The 20,012-nt window shown below is 39.3% G+C and overlaps 1 long non-coding RNA gene across 2 annotated transcripts in view; it reads left to right on the top strand.

Moving 5' to 3' along the window:
- LOC136862871 (uncharacterized) overlaps positions 1–17,008 on the top strand; it is a 323,501-nt gene extending 306,493 nt beyond the window's left edge. For both annotated transcript variants that reach the window (XR_010859083.2, XR_010859084.2), the window contains exon 3: positions 16,634–17,008. This is a non-coding gene — a long non-coding RNA (uncharacterized lncRNA). The remainder of the gene's footprint in view (positions 1–16,633) is intronic.
- Positions 17,009–20,012: the final 3,004 nt, after the last annotated feature.

A 20,012-nucleotide genomic window follows, 5' to 3' on the forward strand; every position in this document is an offset into this window, starting at 1 on the left:
CGGAAAGTTGGCTGCATGTTGTGCGTCCTGAAGTTGTGAAGGGAGAAGATTGACTTGAATCCCACTGTAGGCAGCCCTGAGGATGGCTGTCCTTTTTTCTCATTTTCACTCAAGGCAAATGCCCGAACTGTATCCTAATTAAGGGCATGACTGTTGTGGTCAGTTCTAGGTATTTTCAGTCCCAGAATAGTAGAAAACTCACCCGGAAAAACTCAATGTTAAGCAAGTTGTGAAGTATCGTAGAGAAGGTTTGTTCACTAACAGAGAGGTTAAGAGACAAGAGACTATAATGTAAAATATGTATGTGTAATGTAGTTGGCTAATCAGTATTAGGGGCGTTGAACATCATTGACCATCCATCCCGAGTGGCTGTCATCAGCGAGAATAGGATTACATTGAGAATTATTTCGTTGGTGTAATAATTCGTTTTAACCATTAAGTTTTTACAACTTCGTTAACTAGGGATGAGTGGTTTTAGATTTTATGACGTATAGTTTACATTAAGGACTTGCCATAGAGATATGCAGCATACTGTAGTTGCGTCGTGGGACGGAGCATTAAAGTTTACTCAAATTAATGTAAAAATGTATCACGTATTAAGAGAATGAATAGGCTACTTTATTAGGTTAACACTCATTATGCGTCACTGAACTTTACGAATTCTGAACAAATCAAATGAAAATAGGCTACTATTTCAACAACAACATTAAGACGGTAAATTTATTCTAGAGAACTTTTCATCAAGGTATTTCACAAACCTGGAGTCAGGCTTCATCCCAATAGAAATGGGATGTTCTCTTCATGTACACAGTGACATTCTTGGGCTATATGCTGTGGTGTGAGGGAGAATGGGTTTTGACGTCGTCGATAATTTTCCTCAAGGTTCAAGTTACACTGTGTGAAGCTCTCGCTTCTCTCCCTCCCGGATTACAAGAGCGCTTCTTGCAGGCCACACAAAAGGCAGCCGTCTTGTTGGGGCCTCGGCCCCAGCCCCGATGAGTAATGAGGGATTACACCGCGTGTCGCATGCACAGAAGTAAACAGAGACCCTAGCCACTGCTTGTTCTCAAGTCATGCTCAAGGTATTGATTGCGCTGGTGCTTTCGGACCATTGTTGACGTAAGCTTGCCATTGTTTATTCTGATCCTGTTGAAGTGCTCGGACCTGGGATCGAATCTATTTGTTTGCATCTACTTCATAGTTACCAAGTCACTTCGGGGCAGGAGTGCGTCCGTCAGATAATGGAGTTACTCTTCCAATTCACAACATTCCATTACAGGGATGAAATAGTACAGTCTAATTAAATTTAGAGGAACGGAACGATCCACTTTCAGAGCAAACCTTCAGCCATCCATGGAAGTCTGGTGTCCCACAGAATATAACTAGTGCTCAATTAGAGGCCTTGTTCTTATTATTTTTATTCGTATCCTTATTATTTTAGGAAGTTGAAAGTTTTATTCAGTGTCGAATGCTTGTGGCTTCATTTGCGAATGCCGCCAAAAAGAGATTTTTCCAATTCCGAGATACCTGATTCTACTTTTCCACAGAATGAGTGCCAGTTTATTGATACGGTTTTATTTTCGCATGTTAACTACTGTTCAGTTACGGAATGCAGAAAGTCTTCGTCTTGTATTTTATGCACCACACAGCAAGACATTGATAAATGTCTATACACAGATACTAACGAAGGGGATATTTGCATTTTATACTTCAGTTGAGGAGTATTATGATCAGTACTTTGAGCATGTGGAGCCGGCCAGGTACTGGTGTGTGTGTATTTGTGTTAAAGTGTCTAATCGTACATGACCAGTGAAGTCAAGCAACAGTAGGCGGTGTGAGTACTTGGGTTGGTGGACTGCAATATATCCACGCGTAATAGCTGCTGGCGGCCAGTATCAGAGGACTTCTCCCTCATTTCTCAAATACGAGGTTTCGTCTAGAGTCCATGTCCACTTCTCTCCTAAATTCCTTCCTTCTTAGAGATATACTGTATTCACCAATACAGGCATTATAACAAGACAGGTTGTAAGACAGGCACTTCACACGTAATACAGACAGATTGCTGGCGGAGGACTGGAATAGAACTGGTTCCTCTATTTCTGCGTCAAGGTCACTTTGTCTTAGCTGTGCACACTGATCAGGATGACAGTATCCAGCTCTGCATCAGGCACTGACATTGATCTTATTGATGGGGAAAGAAGTGTCAAAAATGAAAGTTATATACCATACAGGCATTTGAATGTTAGGTAAATAATTGGTAAAAAAAGGAAAGTAATGTAAATTTAAATCCTATAGTAGTTGGATAGTATTTGTTGAAGTTATTCTGCATACTGTCTATGATTTGATTATGTGTGTGAGTACAGAAGATATTATGAGTAGAATTTTGTAAATAATGTACAATTTTTAAGGATGAGCTTTGTATTTAATATAAAAATTGTCGGTGTAAATTATTTGGTACTGTATTTTAGGATATTTTCTTCTTTCTTAAATTTAGAATTTAGTGCTTAATAATAATAATAATAATAATAATAATAATAATAATAATAATAATGCATTTTTGTGTATCATTTGCCACCGAGGAAGACTTGATGTTCAAATAAAGTGATTTTGATTTGATTTTGATTTGTTCGCGTTGAGCTGGTGAACCACGGAATGTCAGGTTAAGGTTGGATTCGAACGAATTTATCTTCTCACTTGCCCTCATGAGACTAAGACTAACATCATACTAGGATTTAAATCCTACATAGCGGAGCCGGAAAATCAAACTCTGGTTAAATGGGTGGAAAGATAATATTATAATCCCCGGATCATGACAGGAAATCTACATGAAATTTTAAGTGGTGGTCGAAGTGTGGTTCATATTTTAATGTATCTATTGGACCAGTTCTTTAGTTGAAAGGTCAACGTAGTGGCCTTCGTTTCATGGGGCCCCGGATTCGATTCACTGCTGGTCTGGGGATTTTAATGGGCTTTGGATAATTCTTCTAGCCGGGTGTTTCTAATCATCTTAATACATTTCTTCATCTACACACATTTCATTTTCACACGACCAACAACCACAGAAATATGAAATAGTGAATACATCCCTCCACTTAGGGTTCGCGTCAGAATCCATATTAGTGCCGATCTCAGGTAGTTGACAAAAGACCAGAAAAGAAGAAGCACATTGATAGTTGTCCATTGTCTCCAGTTAGAAATAAAATGGGGAAAACTAAATACTTTACTTACACAAAATATCTGAATTTTCTAAATGCCAATTTATCTTCTTATACTAATAATAATAATAATAATAATAATAATAATAATAATAATAATAATAATAATAATAATAATAATAATAATAATAATAATAATAATAATCAAGTTACTTGTTTTACGTCCCACTAACTACTTTTATGGTTCTCGGAGACACTGAAATTCCGGAAATTGGTCCTGCAGGTGTTCTCTTACGTGACTTTAAATCTACCAGCACGAGGCTGACATATTTGAGCATCTTCAAATACCAACGGGCTGAGCCAGGGTCGAATCTCCCAAGTTCGGGTCAGAAGGCCAGCGCATCAACCGTCTGAGCCACCCAACCCGGCCTCTTATAATGAATCCACAGAAGTTATTGTTATGTTCATCCTGTATCAGTAAAGCAAAGTAATCTCCTTGCAGGCCATGAAGGTCCCTGGAGGAGTGCAAACTACAATTTTATATACATAGGCCTAATCTTGGCACTTGGTGGGACAGAGTGGTTGGTTGTATACCTGGCCATTCCCCCCCACCCAGCTATAACTTGATACTAATTTTTGAAGGAGGATGAATTGAATCCATTGCCATATACTTATGTAGAAATGAATATTTTTCGAGTTTTTCAGGTAGAATTGAGCTCGGGTATTTTTGGGTGAAATAAGTACATCATCGTCTCCACTAGGATCTCCACTTCTGGTATCAACAGTGAACGTGAAAAAAAAAATAACATGAAATATACAGATTAATAATAGTGCCGTATCAGTAATGTCCAATCAAGTACTATAGATTTTTAGGGACGTCGGAGTGCTGGAATTTCGCCATGAAGGGGCGGTACTTAACACTTATCATTGACAGACTACGAAGTATACTACTTGCATGCCAATATCTCCTACATTAACGTCCGTCTCAATGGTTAACTGGTTAATATCCTCGTCCTTGGGGTTACGGATTCGATTCGCAACTGGATTGGGGGTTTTAATCCTCATTGATTGTTTCCTCTGGCTCGGAAACTGGGTATTTGTGATGTCTCTAACATTAGATGTCACCATTAGCAGGGCCCCATCCTCGTAGACGCACAGGTCACTCGACAGACCTGCAAAAGGCCTCACCGTAGGCCCACGCCTCTCCGGAGGCCACACGCCGATAATTATTACCTTCAGAAATTGTCCAAAATTGTTCAGTTTGTAAAGAGGCTAGTGTGCATGGCCTCCAGTTGAGCTCTTACTACGAATCTAATTCCCACCGCTGAGCATACTTAAAATAATAACATGTACGATAATTTCTCAATTCAAAAGAGCTATCTACAAGATAGGTTATACGACATTCCTCTGTATGTTCTAGGAACTAACGAACACGTCCAAATTCATTCTGATGAATTTAGCTTTATATTAGTTTCCAAATGAAATGTACACATATTAGTGCACTGACAAATTCCATGGTCTAGTGGATAGTGCAGTGTGGCACATTTTGTAAGGTACCTGGTTTGATTCCAAGCTCTATCACTAATTACCATGGTTTAGTAGCGCCAATAATATCACAGGCCACTGTAATATTGCTGTTGATGTTCTCGATGATCCATTTAACAATCTAGAATTTTAAAACTCTGTCATCAGTTATGTCTGATGAACCTGTGATGTTGTGGTATCCGAACTAATTACGTAGTGTAAATGATTGTGTGTTAAGATGTGGGGTGGATGACTCGATACCTTGGGAAATTGCATGGAGTAAGTATAGAAAAAGCCAAATTAAGACATGCTCATATTATGTACGGAAAAGTCTGTGCTCCTGAATCAAAACACACTTCTCTGCCGTCCAAGACCAACATGAACGTACCTTTGCACGCTTGGCTAGAAACATGAGTGGAATGGGTAAGTGGCCATGTGGTTTTCGTCACGCGCCAGCTTGCTTGCATTCCTGAGACATTGGCTTCGAACCCAACTGCCGGCAGCTATGAAGATTCTTTTCCGTGGTTTCTAATTTTCACATCAGGCAAATATTGGGGCTGTAACTTAATTAAGGCCACGTCGCTTCCTTCCCACTCGTAGCACTATCATACCCAGTAGTCGCAATAAGGTCCATCTATAAAGTTGCGACATAAAGCAAATTGCAAAAATATACAAGAAAACATAGGTGAGTGGATACATTCTCTGCAAGATAGATAATCAATATTTTATGCATCGTGATAAGACTTTCCGGTGTGTGTGGTATATGCAGGTTGTAACAATGAGATACGTCTAAACTTTCAGGATACACTGCTCACACCTAGAAGAAAATATTTTATATGGAAAAGGGTCTGGAAACACTTTATTTCCATGTTAGAATGCATCTTCTTCGAGTCTAAGTATATATTGTACCTGCGGCATCAGCGCATATGAAATTCAATGCAACAGCGGATTGATTCATGTTTCAGTGCTAATGGAGGGCATTTTGAACACTTGACATGAGAAAGAGTTTCATATGGTATGCCGGGTAGGCCATGGATCTGTTCCTGTGTGTTGCCCATGATTAATGTACTACGTAGAGTAAGTTGTAGAAAATAAGTTCTAAGTATAAAGCGTTTCCGGAACCATGTCCACAAAACGTATTTCCTTCTGCTACGATGAGGGATGTATCATACCTTATTGTAAAATCCTGTTTATCTGAAAACATAAAAATAATAGAATACTTCTTGAATACGCTAACAAAATATAAGCCTCATTCGAGAAAGTTGCCGCAACATTACGCTATTTCTCCCCATTTTCGGAGGCGTAGTCCGAGGTACATTATATGTTTTGCTCTTACCTTACTAGCCGAGCCACGAGCAATAAGAAAGGGCACATCACACTCCCACTTTGTCCCAATTTCTTGTAATATCCCGCATGCGAGCGAGCAACCAAGCCTCCAGCGTACAGTGTGGTAAGGAGAGAAGATAATTCAACTTGGGCAGATAGTTATCTGATGTGGCGCCGCGGAATTATTGGCCCCACTTAGTCTTGCCTTATCAGAGATGGAGATAAGGGTGGGGTGGGATAGAGTGGGGTGGGGAATTGTTACAAATTAAACCGACTGCGTTCATATGCTATGGTAGACCAACGCAATCGTGCTCTCCTGCTTTTTGTGGCTTCTGCGTAGTATATACTTGGGCTCTGGGTCCAGTAATCCAAACTACAGCCGTTACAGGAACACTCCAGTGTCGTTACATTTAGAGTAGAATGAAATAGATAACATACATGTTGCGCATTGTACCACGAGAAGAGAGTGAGCGGGTGGGTGCAGGGATCAACTCACGACAAGTAGACGATAATTAAGCAAATGATATGCAAGATGCAGTTATAAAATAGCTGCAATGAACTAGATACTGAGAATAGCGGCTTGCTGGGGATTAGGGGCGAGCTCCAGAAGGGTCATCTTGGGAAACTTGCACAAAGGCGAATTACCTAAGTGTGAAATATATTCTTGGAGTAAAAAAATCCATTTAAAATGTTATGTAAATTCGTGGTATATAATTCTGACATGCCAAAATGTCCTGCAAGACAAGTCACGTCTAGCAATGATGTTGAGTTAGTCTAAGCCAGAAACGAGAATGTTATTTCTGCTTGCATAAGATCAACTGGGCAACTTCTACAGGTGATTGCACGCTTTATTTATACTATTAGCATACAGTAACTCTTCACTTATTTAATTATTACAGGCTAATTACGTACTCTTGGTCAGTGGTGCAGTATACAGTTTGAGAAGGAATAGCAAATAGGTCAGGGGGCAGTGGTATGTATTATTTCCAAATATAAACAAGTATCCGATTTTCAATGCGTGCGGAATTTCAGCCCTTTGTATGGTACACACACGAACTTTTATTCCTGTTTTTTGGTATGGTAACGTACAAAGGAAAATGAACCTACGCACGTTATACTGTAGGAGTGCGTAAATGAGTCATGCAAACATGCATTCCTAGAGTGTGCTACGGTAAGATTAATTTTCCTTTACACGTAAGCATAGGAAAATTAACACAACGGATATTGTACTGGTAAACTAAATACCCATATCTGGCTGGGAGGCGTGACGAGTCTTGAGGAAAATACTGGAGAGGAAGAACATTGGGAGATATGACCTTTTGCCCGAACAGAGACGAATTATAATTTAATAGTAAGTAACTTATCTAAATATTGAAAGAGGTGGAGTGAGTGTGAGAAGGGAGACATTGCTGCCGGATTTCGGCTCGAATGACCAAGGTTCAAATCCCGGGGGATTCTGAGCAAGAACCTTGATCTGAAATATCTCACGGTATCCAGCCTTAAATCATCAAGGTAAACTTAAAATGCACCAGAGTGCAAGTGACTGCAGAAATACATGGGGTAAGCAGAAGGAAGTTTAGTTTAACAAAATGTTCATTCTATATAAGACATTCATGATAGCAAAGAATTTCACACGACACAATGAAAATTAAGTTCCAGTACTTTTATATTATACTAGGGCCATTCCATAGTGAAGAAAGGCAGGCGAACCCCACGACTCAGAATTATATCTATTTATACTACACCTTTACCATCCATTTTTTCTCCAATTATAAATCTATGATCTAGAGATTTCAAATATTAAAAACCTGAATTTATAACTAAATATCACAGAAGACAAAGTATTCGAGAGAACTCGGAATCTAAAATCGTAAATCACTTTGTTACAATTTTTTTGTAAGAAAAATGTTTGTGGGTTACTGTAGTCACGTCCTAGTTCGTGAACCATGGGCAACGGCTGAGTGGCCTAGTAAGTGGTCCTGAGAGTCGGGATACCAGTTACTATGGAACGGGAGTGGGCATCACGGACATATTCTGAGTCCTAGCCCGCCTTGTGCTCAGGCGGCTAGGACTATTCAATCCACTTGTGGTCCATAACCCGTTAGAGGAGAGATCCTCACTTGGACTATGTGTAAGTAGGGTAGCATCCTGCTTCATGAATCTACCGAGCTCAGAACATTTTAAGCAAGCCTAGGACCTATGGGAGTAACGGAGTCAAACTCCCATTTGACAGGCGAGGGACTCCTTGGAAACAACTTGGCGAACAAAACGGAATTCGATGGGGAGCTATCAATATTGATGGGGCTTATGGAAGAAAGAAAGTAAAACTGGCTGAGTCAGCAAAGAGGATGCATTTGGATGTGCTAGGAGTAAGTGATATTCGGGTAAGGGGAGATAACGAGGAAGATATAGGAGATTATAAAGTGTACTTTACGGGTGTTAGAAAGGGAAGGGCAGAGTCTGGGGTAGGGCTCTTTATCAGGAATACCATTGCGCGGAACATAGTTTCTGTTAGGCACGTAAATGAGCGAATGATGTTGGTAGATTTGTCAGTTGGAGGAATGAGGACTAGAATTGTGTCCGTGTATTCACTATGTGAGGGTGCAGATGAGGATGAAGTTGACAAGTTTTATGAGGCATTGAGTGACATCGTTGTCAGGGTCAACAGCAAGGATAGAATAGTGCTAATGGGCGATTTCAATGCGAGAGATGGGAATAGAACTGAAGGATACGAAAGGGTGATTGGTAAATGTGGGGAAGATATGGAAGCTAATGGGAATGGGAAGCGTTTGCTGGACTTCTGTGCTAGTATGGGTTTAGCTGTTACGAATACATTCTTCAAGCATAAGGCTATTCACCGCTACACATGGGAGGCTAGGGGTACCAGATCCATAATAGACTATATCTTAACAGACTTGGAATTCAGGAAATCTGTTAGGAATGTACGAGTTTTCCGCGGATTTTTCTATGATACAGACCACTATCTGATCTGTAGTGAACTAAGTATCTCTAGTCCTAGGGTAGAGACAGTGAAATCTGTCTGCAAACGAATAAGGGTACAAAATCTCCAGGACGAGCAAATTAGACGGAAGTACGTGGATATGATTAGTGAGAGGTTTCGAACAGTAGACAGTAAGCCGGTTCAGGACATAGAAGGTGAATGGGTGGCATACAGGGATGCCATAGTAGAAACAGCAAGGGAATGCCTAGGAACAACTGTGTGTAAAGATGGGGAAAGGCGAACATCTTGGTGGAATGATGAAGTGAGAGCAGCTTGTAAACGTAAAAAGAAGGCTTATCAAAAATGGCTCCAAACAAGCGCCGAGGGAGACAGGAAGTTGTACGTAGATGAAAGAAACAGAGCGAAACAAATAGTTGTTGAATCCAAAAAGAAGTCATGGGAGGATTTTGGTAACAACTCGGAAAGGCCAGGTCAAGCAGCAGAGAAACCTTTCTGGGCAGTAATAAAGAATCTTAGGAAGGGAGGGAAAAAGGAAATGAACAGTGTTTTGAGTAATTCAGGTGAACTCATAATAGATCCCAGGGAATCACTGGAGAGGTTGATTGTGTCAATTACTGTTAACTGGTAATGAACACCGCGCTTTCAAGTAACATTTCGCAACCTATCCAAAGCAAATGATAGTCGATTTGCTTCGATTAATAGTCCATTCGGGGAGTGTTCCAATATCCGAGAGGATAGTCGACTGGTGGATAACCTTAATTAAATGTAAATCAGGAATTCTACTTGTTGAAGGTCAGATTTTCCACGGATCGTCTGGATTAACTCTCAGTCATCGTTTGGAGCAATGGTTCCCGATTTTCAGGTTTTGTTCTCGTTTTTCTGGTTTTTTCTGTCAACGAATTTTACACTAAGTTTTCATTATTTGAAGGATAATAATAAAACATGTCATAAAACTTTACCACTTACGTAATGCCTTGTGACTGGCTAAAACATGTTGTCAAAATTCTAAGTGACTTTCCTTGCCAATCTAATTTATAAATTATCTTGATTTCATTCGAATAAATTTTTTTAGTAAGCACATTTTTGCTCCTTATTTGAAGTAGTTATGCTCTCCCCTCAGCCCTATCTTTTGGCCGATGAAGTGACAGCAAAAAAACTCGCAACGACTCCAAGATCTAAGAGTACGATATTGCTCTACTGAAGCAGCCGAGGCAGCCGAGGCAGACGACCAACGATGGAACGGTATGTTCAAGGGTTCAGAATAGTTAGAATGTCGGCTTTCTAAAATGTATATTCTATGTTTCCACAAAAACTTTAATCCTGCAATGTATCCATACACCCGTGCACATTTTGTGCATTATAAGTAATGTTTAGTTATGAACAATTCATTTTAATGGTATTTTAAAAATAACGCCGGTGAAGAAACCAAACATCGCATGTCCCAATGTTCTTCCTATCCATTATCCTCCTTAAGACTGGGCACGCCTCCCAGCCAGATGTGGATATGTAGTCCATCAGAACAGTGTTTGTTTCGTTAAATTTTCCTATATAGGCTAAAAGTATAAAGGAAATAAACCAAAAATGCATTACACCCTTGGAATGCGCAAATACTTCATGCCAACATACATTCCTACAGCATGGTAAAACAATGTTCATTTTCCTATACACACTAGCATAGGAAAATGACCACAAAGAATATTCTGATCGACTGCTGTTAGGCGTGACCACACTTAAGGAAAATAATGGATAGGAAGAGCATTGTGACATACGGGTTTTTGTTTCTTCAACGACGGTATGGTGCAAAGATACGGTCCCTAATAGGATAATAATTTAGTGATTCTTTAAAGACATGAATCATTCAGCAATGCACTTGTGCAGCCATCGTAATCGTACGTTCTTGCAGATCAGAAATGCTCTAAGTACCGGCCAAAGGAGCTCAACAATTTTAAGTACCAACCATGATGACGAGTGCCCATAGGATTTAGAGACCGGTGATGGATGAATCCTTTGAAATGGTACTCTGTGCTTTCTCACTCCATACATTTTCATTGTAGTCTATTATGCCACAGTGTAATTAGTCTACAAACCTCCGTGATACAGCAATACGTCTTCATAATGCTGTATTTAGTCGACCTTATCGGCGCAGTAGTTTCATCACTTTTCTTCTGTTCTTCGCTACGTGGGAACGATCCCGGTTTAAATTCGTACGTCCTTGGATGTTTGAACGCAACAACTCGACGTTAATGCCATTCGTCCTGTTCACGAACTCCCTCGGAAGAAACGTCCTACATCCTGGATAGTATATCAGTGGCCTCCTTTGGTTCTTCAACTTTACTTTCAGATAGTGTTATGAGAATGGGCTAGGACAGGGAGGAAAGAGGTAGTGCCCTTAATCAACGTACACCCTGATATGAAATTTGGAAACCAAGTAAAACAAGGTATATCAAGTTCTTCTAAAGAGTTCGGACCCACCAACTCCATGCAAGCTTACAATTTACATGGCTCATTCCCCGTAGCCAAGTCGCTTTATAGTTGGTAGCTCCCCTCCAAAAAGCTGTTCTTTAATAACTTTACGAGACTCCACCACCTACGGCTTTATCCAAAGTGTTAATTAGGACAGAGACTTTATTCCTTTCTTGATAATAATTTCCTATCATTTTTCATACCTATTCTTTCGAAGAATAATTCTGGCTGCTTTCATACCTGTCGTCTGCAGTATGGACTGTATTCATTCCTACGCCATTCCCAATCGGACTAAAAGCCAGGATGGTACATTAATCAAAGTAGCAAATATGAACCACGTTGTTGTGGTGGAAAAGAAAAATTGGTTAAATATTAGCTGTTATAGTATGTTTCCGCAACTAGTAAGGCATAAATATAAATTACTTACTTGATAATATACAGTGTGAGTTCTTAGAACTTGCAGCTCCTGCTGAATGTTCTTTTGCTGTGCCTATAACAGAGACATGTTTACTAACACTAAATGCATCATTTCAATACTTGTAAAATTTACAAGGTAATTACTTCGATTTTATTAATAACAAAGAAAATACTGTTCAGTATAATAATAATTTTTTTTACACAGAGCTAGTTGGTAGTGCGGTAAGGGGCCCAAAGCTCTGAGCTTGCATTCGAGAGTTTGGGGTTTTTAAACCCCACTGTCGCTAATCCTGAATATGGTTTTACGTGTTTACATTTACAAAAAAAGTTGCGCCTTTATTAAGGTCACGATCGCTTTCTTCCAACTCTTAGACCTTTTCTATCCCACCATTACCGTATGACCTATCTGTGTCGGTGCGATGTAAACCCAATTGTAACATTATCACTGCAGAGCTAACTGACGGTGAGGTAGTGGTTCCGGTCTAGAAAGCCGAGAATAATGGCCGAAAAGTTTCCTCTCACTGACTGGGCGTCACATAATACAGCAATCTGTACGCCACTGGGATGAGCAACGGTCACTTGGCAGGCCACTGTCCACTGTCCACCAGGGTCTGATTTTCCTTTCTTCTTCTTCTTCTTCTTCTTCTTCTTCTTCTTCTTCTTCTTCTTCTTCTTCTTCTTTCAAAATTGCTTTCTTAGATAAATTTGATGTTTGAAGCGCTGTTCCTTTCTGGATGGCCTTAACCGTTCTCTCTGAAAATAAATCATGTAAAATCAAGGAGCAGTCCATTTATCAGTTTAACACACAAATATATGCTAATATTATGTTTTATACACAAACTGTGCTATAACATACGTTGTGAATATTCGCAGTTTTATGAGTTTGTCAGCTGATGTGTGTGTTTCAACTGAGCATTTCACGATAAAACATTTTTTTCATCCAAGATGTCCAGTATAGCCAATAAAACCGTTCTTTAGGTTCCCTGATGGTTAACTTAGTCCCCTTAGAACAGGGCCTCTCAAACGCCCAAAATCTCACGCGTGCAGATAGAGGCGCAAGAGCTCCGTGCACTGTGCATCGCTGCCGCTCGGCATGGCTCGGATCAACGCTTCGTCTCTCGGCTACTCGGCTAAGCTCGGCTCAACTCGCCTATGCTCGGCTCAAGTCAGCCTGGATTTGGAGTGCTACGGCGCAAGTGGGGCAGAGGGAGACAGGCGGAGCGAGCGAGACAGGCGTGAGGAAAGAGAGAGTAAGCGCTATTGCTCCAAATCGAGGAGTGGGGGGTCTGCACTCTGGTCAACCAAGCCAAGTCGTCTTTTGCACCGTGCACAGTGCATGCACCACGCGCATGCACCCTGAGAGGCCCTGCCTTAGAAGTTATAAGGCCTGTATGTTGATGATCGCATGATAGGTCCGTCGTATTTTGAGGATATTGTGCTCCTTCCACGGTTCTAACTTGTTGAATCATTGCCTTGTCTTGACTAAAGGAAGTTCAGCTCTAAAATCCTTATCCAGCTCACAATGCTAATTATTAAGGCGTTGAGTATTCAAATACCTCTTGCTTTCCATAACGATGTCACGAAAGTCCCCAGGCGTCATCATGATTACATGCAATGGTCGAAAATGTTAGCCTCTCTGAGTGTTTCCGCATCTCCTTCTGGAACCACGGTTGGGAACACGTAGTACCAGTTTATGAAATCAAAGAACTGGTATAAAGGTCATGTCATGATGCTGGCAATAAGGACTTAGCATTTTGAATGGAATAGGTTTCATAGGCATTCTGGAAACTGAAATATCACTACGACGATCTATAATATCTATAAACAAGGTTTTCACACAGTTGACTTTCAAAAAATGGTAAAACTTATACCTAATTCCACCGGAGGCACGGGCTGATATATTTCACTCTCTATGCCAAACCTCGTGGACTTGACACAGGTTCTGATATGCGCTAATCGTAGAAACTAATCTAATCTACCAGTTGACTTGCTACCTTTTACATGCCGTTGGCATGAGCGTTTTCTACGTTCTCCATGAAAAATACTCGATTCTTTTACTAGCTACTTTTCCGATCTCAACGCCTCGATTGTACTTGTAATGTTTCATCAACTGAGAATTCATTTAGCTGTCCAAGGATCAAAAGTCCACGGCATGGTTCTAATTCCAGGTATCTGACAATGCTCTTCCAGTTCATAATTTTCTTTCAGACCTGTCACTCCTCCCAGCCACATATGGGTATGGATTGCCTAGTTGTAATATCATGTATCTAACAATAATGTTCCCATCCATCATTCTCCTTAAGACTGGCACGCGTCCTAGCCACATATCAATATGCAGTCCATTAGAACAATTTTCTTTGTGCTCATTTTCCTATGCCAATGTGTAAAGGAAAATGAACCTTACAGTACCGTACTGTAGGATTGTACGTTTGCATTACGTATTTGCGCACTCCTAGTGTACAATGCGTGTAAGGTTCATTTTCGTTTAATCGTCGACATAGGAAAACGAACACAACGGACATTGTTCTGATGGACTGCGTATCCATATGTGGCTGGGAGGCGTGACCAGTCTTAAGGAGAATAATTGATAGGAAGAGCTTTGTGGAATACAACCTTTTACCTTTCCAGCGACGATATGATATATGAAAGTGTCCGCAGATATATCTTCGTACTGTTGTTGTCATTTATATATTGTATAGACATACATCCCCTTCAATTCGTCTTTGATTTTTAATATAGGTCTTATTTACTTTATGAATATGTGACCATCGAGAATTTGCATTGTGCTCTTCTCTCTCTCACTCTGTTCTTGTAGCATAATTGCTATAAAGCTCCAAGTGCTTGCATGATATCTAGACACATTATTTTAACTGCGAAGAATGAACATACGTGAACATTCATGTTTTATTAGATTTTTTTACTTGTGGCCTCATTTGATTGGGTATTTCAATAATGAATATTTCTGTACTGGACGTGTTGTGACATTGGAGATAGTACTGTGATCAATTGGCCTGAAATGGACCACAACTCCTTCTAATGATGGTGGATTTTAATAGTACACGGGTTAATGCGTACCGTTGTTCAGATAACTCATTGTTTTCGTATTTAGGAATTTTACTTACTAAGTTTATAAATATAATTTATTTAACCGAATTATTTCACTTATACATTGTCTAAAGTAATTTAGAACGGGAGATGGAACCTGCAGGAAACCGGTAATACTTTTTTACTGGATGTTGACTAATTTTTTATATGAACATAACGTCTCTTTTCGAAAACAGTGAAACCTACGTAAATGCAGTTTATTATTCTGCAATGTTGGTCATGACCCGTTTACGAATTTACTTTGTTACTTTGGTCGGCAGGTACCTTCTAACCTGTACTGTACGAGTTAATTTATATAATAAATGGAGACATAATTCGTTGATGTTGGGGCAAAAGGTCGTATCTCACAATATAGGTGTGTGTTATTTGCTTTTTGTTTATGTGAACATTGAGAATTTGTATTGTGCTATTCTCCATCTCATTCTTTTCTTGTATCATAATTTCCATAAGCCTCCAAATGCTTGCATGATATCTTGAAACATTATTTTAACTGTGAATATTGAAAATTTTTGAACATTCATGTATACTAGATAATTTTACATGTCGCCTCATTTGACTGGATGTTTTTCCTGCATGAAATCTCTAACATAATGAAAAGAGAACGACACGGAGATGTCACATTTGAACATCCGAATCATTGATCAATTAGTCGTGCAGGCCCTGTCGACTGGGAGAGGCATTTTCCCAGTATAAATCTCATAGAATTTATATTTCCAATTATTATGATAATGATGACTGGATGTTGGAGGCTGACAGATATGAAATAGGTTTTTCAAAATATGTAGCACAATGAGGTAACAGAACCTCACCAGAAAACTTAATTACATTATACTGTAGGAGTGCATAAACAAGTCATGCAAACATATCGTCGCTGGAAAGGTAAAAGGTTGTATTCCACAAAGCTCTTCCTATCAATTATTCTCCTTAAGACTGGTCACGCCTCCCAGCCACGTATGGATATGCAGTCCACCAGAACAAATTTTGTTGTGTTCATTTTCCTATGCCCATGTGTAAAGGAAAATGAACCTTACACTACCGTACTGTAGGAATGTACGTTTGCATTACGTATTTACGCACTCCTAGTGTACAATGCATGTAAGGTTCATTTTCGTTTAATCGTCGACATAGGAAAACGAACACAGCAGACATTGTTCTGATGGACTGCGTATCCATATGTGGCTGGGAGGCGTGAAAAGTCTTAAGGAGAATAATTGATAGGAAGAGCTTTGTGGAATACAACCTTTTACCTTTCCAGCGACGATATATTCCCATAGTGCAGTACTGTAAGCATTTTTTTTACACGCGAGTATAAGTTATGATGGATTACATATCCATATGTTGCAGTGGAAAGTAATGCATAGGAAGATCATTGGAAGATATGACCTTTCTACCGAACGGCGACGAATTCAGTTTATATACCTCAATATTTCCTCAACTTAGCAATAATTTATTTTAGTTATAATATGCATTACAAAACTTATCTTTCTTACCCTTATAAATAAACAGGAATTTGGAAAATCCTCACTCTGAAATGTAAATTATTGACTGTTTCAAGCACGGAATGAAACTTAAATTTCGTAAATTTCTGTATGAAATATAAATAAATTGTTTTATGTTAAAAGTATTTTAAGTGATTACAATGGGCTAACACATGGCATTCTGTGTTTTCTACTTGTTTCAGACGTAGCAGGCTTGTTGGCGTGCCGGAGGTTCAAGACTGGAGCTGCCCCGTCTATTGTCCACCAAATAGTCGAAAGGGATCTGATGATAAGAAGCTGTGTTCAAATGCCAACCAACTTGTGTTTTCATTCCCTTAGGTGATGAAATTGAGGCAGACTTACTTCTACTGTACGAAACTGGCATAGCTACATATATATATTAATTTAAAAAAGCAATTCATTGTTGTGTAGCAATTCACTTATTACAAATATAATTATATTCGGCTACACCTGAAGTACGAATAGACTTACAGTGTGAATATAATAAATGTTATAAAGTATATTACCCAAAATGTATATGCGTATATTATTCATCATCCTACTACCAAAAGACTCATGTTTGAGACCTTCCTTGACAAAGCAAGTATGTCATTACATTTTCTCACATTTTATTTTGATAATGATGACTGGATGATGGAGGCTGACAGATATGAAATACTTTGTTCCAAATGACGTAAGAGAACCTCATCAGAAATAGCCACTAAGTGCATTTTGTAACTTTTACGTATTCACTATAAATTACCACATTGGAGAATGATTTGCCACCCATCTTTCTTAGAACATTTAACACATCGATTACTTTGTCACTAATTAAAAAAAAAGAGTCGTAATGAATGTCTTCGTACTTTCAGAGGAAGGAATTTAGTACAAAAAATGTGTTATTGCTTGATTTCAGACGCATGCTGGAATGGTTCCATGAATAAATGCCACCTCAAGTACATATTGCAGTACGAGTGAGCAAATACGTCATGCAAACATACGGTACGGTTAATTTTCCTTTACACGACGGTATAGGAAAATGAGCACAATGAAAATTGTTCTGATAGACTTCATATCAATGTGGGGCTGGGAGGCGTGACCAGTTCGAAGGAAAACAATAGGTCGGAAGAGCATTGTCATTGTATATCGATGGCTTACATCTAAAACCTCGTATCTCCCAATGCACTTCCTATCCATTTTCTTCCTTAAGATTGTTCACGCCTCCCAGCCAGATATGGAACAGAACAATTTTCGTTGTGTACATTTTTCTGTGGTGACGTGTAAAGCAAAATTAGCCTTAAATACGTCAAACGGTAGGAGTGATTAAATTCGCCAAGAAGACAACTTCCCTACAATACTGCAAGTTAAGGTCCATTTTCCTTTACACCTCTGCTCAGGAAAATGAACACTACGAAAAAGGTTCTAATGGATTGCATATAAATATGTGGCTGGGAGGCGTGACCAGTGTTAAGGAATATAATGGGTAGGAAGAACATTGTAACATACGAGGTTTTAGAAGTAAGCCGACGATATGAAAAATGAAATGAATTGGCGTATGGCTTTTAGTGCCGGGAGTGTCCGAGGACATGTTCGGCTCGCCAGGTGCAGGTCTTTCGATTTGACACCCGTAGGCAACCTGCGCGTCGTAATGAGGATGAAATGATGATGAAGACGACACATACACCCAGCCCCTGTGCCAGCGAAATTAACCCATGATGGTTAAAATTCCCGACCTGCCGGGAATCGAACCAGGGACCCCTGTGACCAAAGGGCAGCACGCTAACCATTTAGCCATGAAGCCGGACAGCCGACGATATAACACAAAATGACAGGAAGTTTTGAAAATGTCGTAAAATTCTCTTCAATTGGATGAATATAATTTAAACTCTATTATCCATAAAAATAGATACACCACCGTTTTGCCACAAAATACCGCTATTTGACAATGTTATCAGATAAATTATAGTCCACGGCGCATGTATGACTTAGAAAATAATCCATTAATGTGGTTCATGCAATACTGAACCTTAGATGACAGAATATTTCTGGTCAGAGTTCTAAGCTGAAATATGTCAAATGGTGATTTTTATAGTTGCAACGATGGCAAAATCTGTACCGTAAGCTACATAAAATCCTCCACTAAACTATCATGTCAGCGCACAGCATCATTGGAGCAATATTTGAAAAAAAAGCGTTATTGACCACATCGTCTCTCCTTCAGAATAATTTTAACCGAATCAAGTAAAAATGTTTCTACTTTTTCTTTCCTATTCACCAAGAACCTTTGAGAGACCTTCTGAGTTTGGATGAATTAGAAAATGAGTTTCAAAGTTATGTGTTCAGTTCTTCGCAGTGAAATAATTTCTAATGGAAAGAATACAGTGTTTGCATATACGTATATATATAGAGGGTTAAGAAACAATGCCACATATCTAACAACGAACTTACCTTCCGTTATTTTTCTGAAGGCTGGGCATGCCTCCCAGCTCCATATGGATATGCAGTCCATCAGAACAATTCGTCACTGTTCGGGCAAAAGGTCATATCTCACAATGCTCTTCCTATCCATTATTTTCCTTAAGACCGGTCACTCCTAACAGCCGCATGTGGATATGCAGTCCATCAGAGCAATTTTCGTTGTGTCCATTTTTCAGTGCTAAGGTGCCAATTAAAATGAACCAGACCGTACCGCATTGTAGGAATGTATGTTTGGAGGACGTATTTACGTACTCCTACAGGATAATGCATTTTGTTTTCCTTTACACGAGAACATAGTAAAATGAACACAGCGAAAATTGTTCTAATGGTCTGCATATACATATCGTCCCTAAAGGATTAATACCGCGTATCTGGCAATGCATTTCCTATCCATTATGTTCTTTAGGACTGGTAAAGCCTCGCAGCTACTTGTGGATATTCATACCATCAGGGGAATTTATGTTGTGTCCATTTTTCTATACTGTAGTAGAAAGGAAACTGAGCCTTGAATAGAGTATACTGTAGGAGTGCGCATATGCGTCATGCAAACATATGGTACATTTCTGTACGGTAAGGTTCATTTTCCTTTACACAACGTATAGGTAAATGACCATAACATGAATTGTTCTGATGGACTGCATGTCCGTATGTTACAAGGAGGCTTGAACAGGAAAGTATTAGAAAGGAACAGCTTTGTCAGATACGCGGTATTGGTTCTTAAAGGACGATATGGATAGGAAGAGTATTTTTGATACTCTGTATTGCTCACGATATGCGGCTGAGAGGTGTGGTAAATCTTAACAAAAATAATGGATAATAAGTGTACTGTTGATAATCAGGTAGGGACGATATACTGATTAAAGTTAATTCAATATTGCCTGTTTGTGTGATTTAATTATTCTAGTAGTCATTTTCCTTCTTACCCTGCATTCTTCTGTTAAATTTATTTCCTCCTCCTTGATAGGTCAGCTTTTAAATTGGTGGTAAATTAACCATTCTATTTCAGTTCTTAGAATAATGTTATTGCGTACTGTATCATATACCTTTCGTATATATAGTCTAAAACTATTCTTATGATTTCACTTCATAGCCAATTGTATTTCT

Source organism: Anabrus simplex, chromosome 2, assembly GCF_040414725.1.
Source record: "Anabrus simplex isolate iqAnaSimp1 chromosome 2, ASM4041472v1, whole genome shotgun sequence".
Lineage (NCBI taxonomy): Eukaryota > Metazoa > Arthropoda > Insecta > Orthoptera > Tettigoniidae > Anabrus > Anabrus simplex.